The 12365-nt window shown below is 40.1% G+C and overlaps 1 pseudogene; it reads left to right on the plus strand.

Moving 5' to 3' along the window:
• Positions 1-8233: 8233 nt before the first annotated feature.
• Positions 8234-9386, plus strand: LOC102876673 (annotated as a pseudogene).
• The last annotated feature ends 2979 nt before the right edge of the window (positions 9387-12365 follow it).

Genomic DNA, 12365 nt, shown 5'->3' on the forward strand with positions numbered 1-12365 from the left:
TGCTGCATTCCTCCTCATAAAGCCTAGCCTCCCAAATGGTCTGCTCTGCATCTAGATTGAAAAGGTATGGAGACAGGACACATCCCTAATGCACTCTTTTCTTGATTTCGAACCATGAAGTCTTTCCTTGTTCTGTTCTAAGGACTACTTCCTGGACTCAGTACCCATTTCGCATGAGCACATTCAAGTGTTCTTGGATTCCCATTCTTTTCAATCAACAGTTTGTTTTGATCCACATCGTCAAATGCCTTTGCATAGTCAGTGAAACGTACACTCCAGAAGGATTAGTTATCTCTTTCTTTTTTGTTATTTTATTACATTTTCTTAAGTTTTCACTGTTCTTTAATTATCACTATCTTCATTAATTCTACCTTTATTTGTCTTTAGGGGTTGAAAACATTACATTAAACTTAGAGGTATATTTTTTTACATAGAGACACTAGACAATCATAAACACTATGATGAAGATCTGGTGGATACATTAGTAGGTAGGCAAGATGAATAGATAGGGACAGGGCAAAGGGACTCCTTCATAACCATACTTAGATATGCCAGATGATAACTCTGCATGCAAGTTTTTATAGCTTGAACATATCCATGTGTATGGTAAAGCCAACCAGTGGCAAAATTGTGTAAACTTCCTAATCATAACACCTTGAGGTAATGAGTTGCTAGTACTAGGACTAAACTCGGGGGAAATCAAAGTCAAATGGCACAACCTAGTCCACAAAAACAGTGTTCTACATTATACTTTGGAGGATAGCAAGTACAGTCTTTAAAATTTTAAGAAATCAGCTGTGGTACAACTATAAGCCTCTTTCTCTCTCCGGCAAAAAAAAAAAATAATTAAAAATAAGGAAACATAATGCTCTAAAATATAATTTATCGTAGGAGTATGCAATGAGGGTTGCAGAGTGGATTATATTTGGGGGTAGGGGGTGGGATTGGGGAAGGTGCAGGGGGGATTGTGTACCAATGAGGGAGTTTTTCTTTTGCTTTTCAAGGAGAGGAGCAAACGGGGGGGGGGGGGGGGGGGGGGGGGGTGAGATGGGGGGGGCAGGGAGAAGGGTGCAACAATGAATGAATGGAATTCCAAAATCTCTGTAGATGTTCATTGAAATGAAAAGTAAATAAATAAATAAAAATATATAAATATAAAAATATATAAAAATATTTTAAAAAATAAGGAAACAAAAGACACATAGAAACAATTAGTCCAAAGCACTGCTGGATCACATAAACTTTAACCTTCACCACTCAAAGTTCAGAATAACTGGATAGTACTTGGTCACCACTGTGGACTACTCAGTGAGGGATGTAAATAGAGGGTCTTGGTCAAAGGAGGAGAAAAATGAGGAATTAAACTCAAAATTATAAAAATTACCGGATGCTAGTCTAATAGAGATTGGTGGAGACTTGTGGTCCTCAGTAGCCCATTGATTCTAGAACACAATTTTCAGCCAAAATATAAATATATTTTTCGAGTGAACTATAACACAAGGGGGGTATTTGCATCTTGGAACAATTAATCATATGAGATCATAAGGGCTAATATTTGCCTAGGGAGAAGGCTTAGAAAGCAAGAAGGGATAAGACTTAAGGGGAATGAGAATTTCAGGGGAGAAGTGGGAAGAGTACCGATACAATGTTGTTGTTGAGTACTATTGAGTCACAACCAACCCATAGCTGACCTTCCGGCGGGGGTTCTAAGGCATTCAGAATCAGATGATGGATTTGATTCATGTGATTTCAAGATTGCAGCACAGCTGCTTGGCACTAAGCCTGCAAATAATGCCCTAAAACAAAAATCTATATAAATGACTGAGTGGAAAGCCAATTACTCTGTACACTTTCACTCAAAACGCAATGACAACAATAGTAATAATAAGTAAAATATGTAGCAGGTTTGTGTCATCTACATAACACAGGTTGTTGATGAATCTTTCTCCAATCCTGATGCCACATTCCTCCTCGCCCAGCATCCCGGATGATCTGTTCTACATATAGATTGAAAAGGTATGGAGACAGAATATATCCCTGGTGTATACCCTTCCTGATTTTGAACCATGCAAGGACTCTTTGCTCTGTTCTGATGACTGCTTCTGGGTTCAAGTATAGATTATGCATGTTGTTGTTGTTATGTGCCATCGAGTCACTTGCGACTCATAGCGACCCTATGTACAAGAACTCTATACACTCTTCTATCCTGTGCCAACCTAGCCAACTCAAATGCACTTATTCCCACCTCTCTAGTCACAGAATCGATCCATCTCATCAAAGGTCTTCCTCTCCTTCGCCGCCCCTCCACTCTGCCAAACATGATGTCTCTCTCCAAGGACCAGTCCCTCCTTGCAACATGCCCAAAATATGTCAGACAAAGCTTCAGAATCCTTGACTCCAAGGAGCATTCTGGCTTCACCCTCTCTAGGACAAACCTGTTTGTTCTCCTAGCAGTCCATGGTATGTTCAGCACTCTTCTCCAGGACCACAGCTCAAAGACATCAATTCTCTTTCTATCATCCCTATTCACTGTCCAACTCTCTGATGCGTAGCACGTAATTGCGAAGACTATAGCCCGGATCAGGGGCACCTTAGCCTCCAGTCTGACATCATTGCTCTTCAGTACTATTGAGAGGTCCCTCACAGCTGACTTTCCCAATGCAATTCCTCTCTTGATTTCCTGGCTGCTGTTACCAAGAGTGTTGACCGTGGAGCCAAGTAAACTAAAACTGCTAATTATTTCAATCTTTTCACCATCCATACTGATGCTGCCAATTGGCCCAGTGGTCAGAATCTTTGTTATCTTGATGTTGAGCTTCAATCCATATAGAAGGCTGCAGTCCTTGATCTTCAGCAAGTGCTTCAGGTCCTCCTCAGTTTCAACAAGCAGGGTTGTGTCATCTGCATAATGCAGGTTGTTGATGATTCTTCCACCAATCCTGATGCCACATTCCTCTTCGTATAGCCCAGCGTTTCGGATGGTCTGTTCTGCATATAGATTGAAAAGGTATGGAGACAGAATATATCATACAATTACATGTTCTGGGATTCCCATTCTTCCTAGAGTCAGGCACAGTTTGCTGTGATCCACACAGTCAAACGCCTTTGCATAGTCACTGAAACACAGATAGACATTGCTCTGGTACTCTCTGATTTTAAGCCAAGATCCATGTAACATTAGTTATAATATATATAGTACCATGGCTTCTTCTAAATACAGCTAGCACACCTGGCAGAGTTCCCTATTGACGTGCTGCTCCAGTCATTTTTGGATAATCTTCAGCAGAATCCTGCTTGCGTGTGATATTAATGATATTGTTTGATAATTTCCACACTCTGTCAGATCACCTTTCTTTGGAATGGGAGCAAATATAGATTTCTTCCAGATCAAGGACTGCAGCCTTCAATGTGGATTGAAGCTCAACATCAAGAAAACAAAGATTCTCACCAGTGGACCAATTGGAACATCATTATGAATGATGACGAGATTGAGATTGTTTTCGTGTACTTGGCTCCACAATCAACACTCTTGTTAACACCAGCCAGAAAAATCAAGAGACAAATTGCATTGGGAAAGTTGTCTGTTAGGGACCTCTCCAGAGTACTGAAGAGCAATGACATCAGTTTGGAGACTAAGGTGAGCCTGATCCAGGCCATAGTCTCCACAATTGCTTGCTATGCATCTGAAAGCCGGACAATGACTGGGATGATAGAAGAATTGATGCCTTTGAGCTGTGGTGTTGGAGAAGAGTATTGAATATACCATGGACTGCTAGGAGAACAAACAGTTTCATCCTAGAGAGGGTGAAATCGAACTGCTCCTCAGAGGCAAGGATACTGAAGCTTCGTCTGACATACTTTGGACATGTTACAAGAAGAGACTGATAGTTGGAAAAGGACGTCATGCTTGAGAGGTGGAGGGGCAGCGCAGGAGAAGAAAACCCGAGATGGATTGATTCAGTCTCTGTGGTAATGGGGGTAAGTGTGTCAGAGACAGTGAGATTGGCACAGGATAGAGAAGGGTTTATAGCTCTTTTACATAGGGTTGCCATGAGTCTCAGGCAACTTGACACCACATAACAACAACAAAGTAAAATAGAATGCATAAATATTGCTACCATAGGCAATCAAGTTCACTGCAACTCATAACAACGCTATAAATAATAATTTGGAACCTTGCCCTATCCTGCTCCATTCTCATTATCTCTGCCAAGTTCAAAGACATTTTTTAGTCACTATATCAATCCATCTTGTTGATGATGTCCTGTCTTTCACAATCCCACTACCTTTCTCAGCATGTTTTCTTTTACCTAGGCCCCCCCGATAACATGCCAAAGGATGTGAGATGAAGCCTCATAATCCAATCCTATAAGTAACACTCTGGCTTCACTTCTTCCGAAATAGATTTGTTTCTTCTTTTCTAAATCCATGTTATATCAAACACTCTTCACCAACACCACAATCCAAAGGCATTCTTCTGTTTTCCTTTTTCAATGATTAACTTTCAGATACATATGCTGTCTTATCAGAGCTCCAGTGGGATTTCAGAAGATAAAAACTGCACAGGAGGTGATTGACCATCTTTGCTCTCAGGAGCAGCTTGTGGATTTGAACTGCATGTCTTTGAGTTGGCAGCACAACTCCTTACCACTAGATCACCACGGTTCCCATACAATGAAATTTTAAACATCATAGCTCGGCTCAAGATACTCTTTATATAACTATACTTGCTTTTAGCAAAGTTGTTAAGGCAGTGTTGTCAGGTGCCATCAAGTCAACTACAACTCATAACAACCATATAAACTACAGAGCTAAACCTTGTCCTATTTTGTGCCATTCTTATCATCATAAACTCAAATACATTATTCCATTCACTGAATCAGTTCATCGTGTTGGGGATCTTCCTATCTTTCTCTGACCTTTCACCTTTCTCTACATGATGACTTTTTTCCCCAAGGATTGATCCTTTCTGACATGCCCTTGGTACACAGAATAGTGTTCCACCATCATGGCCAGTAAGGGGCACCGAGATTGCATTTCCTTCAAAACAGACTTATTTGTTCTTTTGACAGTTCATGTCAGTCCTCTTCTTGAACAACACTGTTCAAAAGCATCAATTCTCCTGTTATCCTTATTCACTCTCCAACTTTCACATGCATAGGGAATTCATGGGAATTATTAGCATAATTAAAGATTGCACTCAGTATTGCAACTCAAGGCTTCAGTTCGGTTTTCAGTTCTTTCAGCCCGAGAAATATTGAACAAATTCTTCCCTTTCTATTTTCTGATTCTAGCTCTTTGTACATTTCATTGTAATATTTTGCTTAATCTTCTCAAGCTGCCCTTTGAAATCTTCTGTTCAGCTCTTTTACTTCAGCATCTCTTACATTTGTTTTGGCTTCTCAATGCTCTAATGCAATTTTCATAGTATCTTTTGACATCCCTTTTGGTCAATCACGTTCTGTATGCCTCATGAAAATATTGCAGCTCAGATCACATACCCATTAGTTTTTAATTAATATCATTGTTAAAAGACTTTTGATAGCAGATTTTCCCAATATAATACATCTTTTGATTTATTGACTGCTGTTACCATGAGTGTTGATTGTGGATCCAAGTACAGTGAAATTTTTGACTATTTTAATCTTTTCTCCATCTGTCTTGATGTTGCCTATTGGTCCAGTGTTAAGTGTTTTTGTTTTCTTGATGTTAAGGTGTAATCCATATCAAAGAGTTTCACGTCTTCTTCACTATACACAAGCAAGATTGTGTCATCTGAATAATACAGGTTGTTGATGAGTTTTCCTCCAAACCTGATACCACATTCTCCTTTATATAGTACAGCTTCTTGAATCATTTGCTCAGTATGAAAGTTAAAGATATAGAGAGAAAATATACAATCATGGTCCACACCTTTCTTAAATTTAAGCTGTGCACTATTATTCTATTTGGAGAGCTGCTTCTTAGTCTATGTATTGAAAAAATAAGGAAAAACTTCAAACACTGACTGAAGGAAGAAACTGAATGGAAACATCAAATAAAAATTAAAAAAAACCCCTGAACTGTAAAAAAAGTTTTGTTTACAAAAAGAACTGTAAACATAGGTGTAGTGTAGCTATAAAGCTTATACATAGACTTAGAAGATATTATTGTTGTTGTGTACTATAGAGTTAAAACTGACTCATAGCCAACCCTCTGATGAGTTTTCAGAGGCAGCAAGTCAGAGGAGGCAGACTGCCTATCTTTCTTCCACTGAGTAGATAGCTGGTGGATTTGAACAATGTATCTTTGGGTTTGCGGGGCACCTTCTTACCACTAGGCCGTCAGAGCTCATTAAGAAATCATTGTTGTTGTTGTTAGGTGTCATTAAGTTGAGTACGACTCATAGCAACCCTCTGAACAGCTGATCTGAACTCTACTCTAGCCTGCACCATCAACACCATCTCTGAGACACTAAAGCCCATTGTTACCAATCCAAGTCACTGTGTCAGTCCATCTCTCCTTCACTGATCCTCATGTTTCCAAGAACCATGTCTCTTTCCAAGGAGTGGCCTCACCTTTGTCTCAGGTACAAAAGACAAAGCTTCACCGTCTTTGCTTCCAAGGAATGCTATGGTGGCACATTTCCCAGGACATATCTGTACGTACTTTTGGCAATAGAGGGGATATTCAGTACTCTTCTCTAACAGCACCACTCTAAGGTATCAATTCTTCTTTTGTTATTCATTGTTCAGCTCTCTAGTATATAGTATGTGATTGACCAAAAGGGATGTCAGGAGATAATATGAAAATTGCATTAGAGGATTGAGGGAAAAAGTAAAACAAAAAAATAAGAGATACCGAAGTAAAAGAGCTGAGTAGAAGATTTCAAAGGGCAGCTCAAGAAGATAAAGCAAAATATTACAATGAAATGTATAAAGAGCTGGAATCAAAGAATAGAAAGGGAAGAATTTGCTCAATATTTCTCAGGCTGAAAGAACTGAAAACCAAATTGAAGCCTCGAGTTGCAATAATGAGCACACCGAGCACAATCTTTAATTATGCTAATAATTCCCATATGACATGTTAAAGATACTGAGATATTGAAGCTCATGGAAAAGTGCAGAATTAGCTGTACAAGGTCACTGTCCAAATTATACCGCTTTCTCTATGGACACATCTTGAATGATACAAAATGTATGAAAAGAAAATAGAAGAAATGCACAGAATCACTGTACCAAAAAGAATTTGTTATCATGAAAAACCCTCAGAAATTACCATAAAAACAAAAGCCAACGGTAATGAAAGTTTAAGTTCAAGCAGCATTAAAAGCATTGGCAAAAAATAGGGCTTCAGGAATCATTGGAATAACAATTAACATTGTTAGTTTAAACTAACATATGTAGCCCTGGATGAAGAAGACATTAGTGAAATGAAATTAAGTAAAGAAGATACTGTTGTTAAAGAAATTAATTAAAGAAAACATGAGTGGGGCTGCTTGCGACTCAAAGCCACCCTATGTACAATAGCTCTGAACGCGACCCTATCTTGAGCCAATCTCACTGACTAGGACACACCTATTCCCATAAACCTATTTATCTGGGGTCCTCCTCTTTTATGCTGTAATGAACTGAGATTAATATATGGCACAAAATGCAGAGAGCTCAGATGGCTTAGTGTTAAGGAGTTACACTTCCAACCCAAAAGTTGCTGTTATTGTTGTTAGGTGTCTTGAAATATACCTCACAGCAACTTTGGAAGGACAGATCAGAACCCCATCATATCCTGTGCTATCCTTATTATCTCTGATACACTTGAGCCCATTACTATAGTCACTGTATTAACCCATCTGGTTGAGGGTCTTCCTCTCTTTTGCTGACGCTCCACCTTTTCAATCATGATGTCCCTGTCCAAAGAATAGCTTCTCCAAGAAACGTATTTAAAGTAAGTGAGATGAAACTTTGTCTTCTTTCCTTTCAAAGAGCATTCTGACTGTATTTTCTCCAAGACATATCAGTTTGTTCTTCTGACATCCACCAGTTGTCCCATGAGAGAAAGATAAGCAATCTTCTCCTGTGGAATTTACTGCCATGAAAATCCATTGGAGGTCAGATGGGTTGATTCTGATTCAACAGCACACAGGACTACAACAGTATAAAAGACAATAATCTCAGGCTAGAGCTATTCCCCCTGAGGAACACAGCTCCCCCCAGCCCCAGTCATCATGCTGGTTCACACACTCACCCAGCTCACCATGGATGATGACATCACTGTATCATGGTCCACAATAGACTCTGGCATGTGCAAGGCCCACTTTACGGACGATGACACTCCCCCCACCCCGGGGTGTCTTCCTCTCCATCTTAGGAAACACTTGGCATAAGGGAATGATGGTGGGCATGGGCCAGAAGGACTCCTACGTAGGTGACAAAGCTCAGAGGAAGAAAGGCATCTTGACCCTCAAGGACTCCATTGATCATGACATTGTCAACAACTGGGACAACATGGAGAAGAACTGGCACCACAACTTCTACAATGAGTTGCAATGGCCCCTGAAGAGCATCCTGTATTTCTGATGGAGGCCCCATTGAGTCCTAAGGCTGATTCGGAGAAGATGACCTACACTCGAGACCTTTAATACCCCTGCCACGTACATCGCCATCCAGGCCAGTGTTGTACCTGTATACTGCGGGGCACACCACCAGCTTCACAATAGATTTTGGTAATGGGGTCACTCACACTGTGCCTATCTACAAGGGGTATGCCCTGCTCCATGTCATCCTGCATTGGGACCTGACTGACTACCTCATGAAGATCCTCAGCAAGCGAGACTGCAGCTTCACCATCATAGCCAAGTGGGAAATCATGCATGATACCAAGGAGAAACTCTGTTGCATTGCCCTGGACTTTGAGCAGAGGATGGCCAGGGCAGCCTCCTCGTCCTCCTTGGAGAAGAGCGATGAGCTGCCTGATGGACAGGTCATCACCACTGAGCGATGAGCTGCCTAATGGACAGGTCATCACCATTGATAATGAGCATTTCTGCTGCTGCCCCCTGGCTCTTTCAGCCCTCCTTCCTGGGCATGGAGTTTTGTGGCATCTACAAAACCACCTTCAACTCCATCATGAAGTGTGACGTTGACATCCACAAGGACCTCTATGCCAACACAGTGCTGTCTGGCCAAACCAATATGCACCCAGGCATCGCTGACAAGATGCAGAAGGAGATCACAGTGCTGGCCCCCAGCACGATGAAGATCAAGATCATTGCTGTCCCTGAGCACAAATACTCTGTGTGGATTCACATCTCCATCTTGGCCTCCCTGTCCACCTTCTAGCAGATGTGGATCAGCAAGAAAGAGTACAGCAAGTCTGGCCTCTCGATCGTCCACCACAAATGCTTCTAGGCAGATTGTTTAGTTGTTTTACACCTTTTTGGATTAAAATCAAAGCAAAACAAAACAAAATAGCAACTAACTTGTGCAGGAAAAAACTCTCAAGCAAATATGAACAAGATGAGATTGAGATGGCTTACAAAAAAACCAAACCCAAACAAAACAAAAAACAAATGAAAAACCAACAAAACAAAACCACCCAAAAAATAACAACCTCAAACCCCGTAAATGCTGGTAGATGTTAGTAATTTTTTTCAATTGTGGTGATAAAGCAATTTGTGGAAGTCTCTGTATCATCTGGATTATCCTGGGATTGGGAAGAATATTTCTAATTACTAGTCAGAGTTTTCTGTATGGACTTTAGTTTTTCTTCATGTATTTCACCATATTATCTCACTGCTTCCAGTAATTGCCTATCAGCTTTAGCAAAGATACCAGCCTTTGGGTTCATGTTTTCAAGTAGCTGAAGCCCCTGATTTAGTTTAGTAAAAATGTGAAGACAAATCCTTCCACTGTAAAATTTTTGACAACTTCTCTCCTTCTTCTTCTAGCTTGTAGAGCTAATCCTTGACTTTTTCAGCAGCCCCAATATTGGAGCTTCTTGCTTCTCCAGTTGTAAGCAAGTTATGTAAGCCAAATTTGTTTGAAGTGATGATACCAGCCCTTGGTGATTTTGACAGTTAAGGTTATATGTCAGCTTTATTAGATTATGAGTATCAGTGGTTTGGCAGCTATTGAACTGACTGCTTCCCCATAATGTAATAGAATGCAATCACTTCCATGGCATGATCTGATGGGATCAGCCAATCAGTTCTACGAACTGTTCTTTCAGATTTTTTTTTAAACAAGGCTGCATATTTTCTTTTGAATCATTTGTATCCTCATAGAAAACATTCTCTGAGCTTGCAACAGTTTCTCCATAACATCTAGTGAACTGCTCCTTACCTTTTTGTTGTTAAAATTTCCAATTCTTTGCCAACACCTGCTTTAACTACTTCCAAAATTCCATTCCTGTTTTTAATGAGAGTTGAAGCAGTCAAGTGAGCTTGTCCTTCTTAATGGGACATTTCATGAACTTTCCCCCCGTTATCATAAATCTTAGTGATCTTCTCAACATTCATGTCTAGAGGCTTCCTGCCTTCTTTTCAGATTAGAACTTCCACTAGGATACTTTTTTTCCTAGACATATTATTGAAAGTATAGGTGGTACAATTGTTTCAGGTAGAGAAATTTTAAAAACTCTGCTTCAAATTAGAAACTGATAATCCTTATGTCAGGGAGCTCTGGTGGCCTGGTGGTAAGAAGCTGCGCTGAAATATCAAAGGCACACAGTTCGAATCTGCCAGGTGCTCTGTGGGAGAAAGATGGATCATTTCCTCTCATGCAATCGACTGTCTTTGAAAACCCACTGGAAGGTCAGCTGTGAGTCGGTTCTGACTTGACAGTACACACCACCACCAGTGACTTTTTGTGGTACACGATGCTGAATAAGATCATCTGATGTGCAGGGTCTATAAAAAAGTTAACAATGAAGTCAGAATTGAAATGGCTGTTGACCCCTTGAGCAGCTGAGTTATTATATCATTAAAGTTGAATATTATTACCCAGATAGATGTCTATTCATTACAACCCCCAACACTGCCACCTACTTCAGTGTAGTCCTAGCCATAGCCTCTTTTTCCAGTAGTGTTTCAAATAGTAAATCACAGAAATTGAGTATCTATGAGTGAACATCTGAAAATAATGACATTAACTAATTACAACATTACACATGGTGCTTCTTACTAACAATAGGATTTAAAACAAAGCAAGAACTCAAGGTTCTAAGTTTGGCTCAATGTACTTTGAACATGCCTCTAGCTGGGAACTACCTGTATTTTGGGTATGTGGGAAGCCTTATGCCTAGAAGGAAATCAAATTAGCAAACTATGTGTGGGAAGAATGGGAGAAATGTTGCTTCAAAATTGCTAATTAGGTGGCAATGGAAGTGTGGTTCATGACAAAGTCAAAATATAAAAAAGATTCAGAAGTTGGTTTCTGAAAGGAGACTGTTAGACAAGGAATTCAGCTAAGACCACTGCTATGAAATTCCTCTGTGGTGACACCCATTTAATAGTAAAAATGACAAAGTTTTTATGTCAAGTTGCTGCCTAAAATGTCAAAAATGCACTATTTACAATTCACTATATGTTTGATGAACAGCCATAAAACCAAACAGATGTGTGTTGGGAAAGCTACAGCCAGAATGCTTCTTGGAGGCAAAGGTGATTAAATTTTGATCTCATACTTTGATCACATACTTTGGGCATGTTGATAGGAGAGGCTATTTATTGGAGAGGGACATTGGAGAGGGATGGTGAAAGAAAGGAAAGCCCTCAACCAGGGGGTTTGACACAGTGATTATGGCAATGGGCTCAAGTGAATCAGAGATTGTGAGGATGTGACAGGCTAGGACAGCGTTCAGATCTGTTGTTCACAGGGTTGTTATGAGCCATACTCGACTCAACAGCATCTAACAACAACAATGTATGTTTGATGAAATAGGGTCTAGCAATAAACAAGTGACTTGTCAAGTCTATCAACAAAAAACATGAAGCACTATTTCTAGACCCAAAAGGAAGAGCAACATATTATACTGAATATAGAAACCGAAAGGAAATTTCAGTTGTCTTCCTTGTTGTTATTGTGTGCTATTGAGTAGACTATGACTCTGTACCTTGCCAAATTCTGAACCAAATTCACCACCTCTGATACACTTCACCCTACTTATAGTTACTGTGTCAATCTGTCTCATCCAGGCTCTTCCTCTCTTGTGCTGATCTTCTACCCCTCCAAGCATGATGTCCTTCTCCAATGACAGCCCATCCCTACAGCATGCTAAAAGTACATGAGATGGAGTTTGAAAATTCTTGCCTCCAAGAAACAGCTTGGTTTCACCCTCATCAGAAGAAACCTATTTGTTCTCTTGGCTATGTATGTTCACTACTCTTC

Source organism: Elephantulus edwardii, unplaced genomic scaffold (assembly GCF_000299155.1).
Source record: "Elephantulus edwardii isolate Elephantulus edwardi_28Jun2011 unplaced genomic scaffold, EleEdw1.0 scaffold00025, whole genome shotgun sequence".
NCBI lineage: Eukaryota > Metazoa > Chordata > Mammalia > Macroscelidea > Macroscelididae > Elephantulus > Elephantulus edwardii.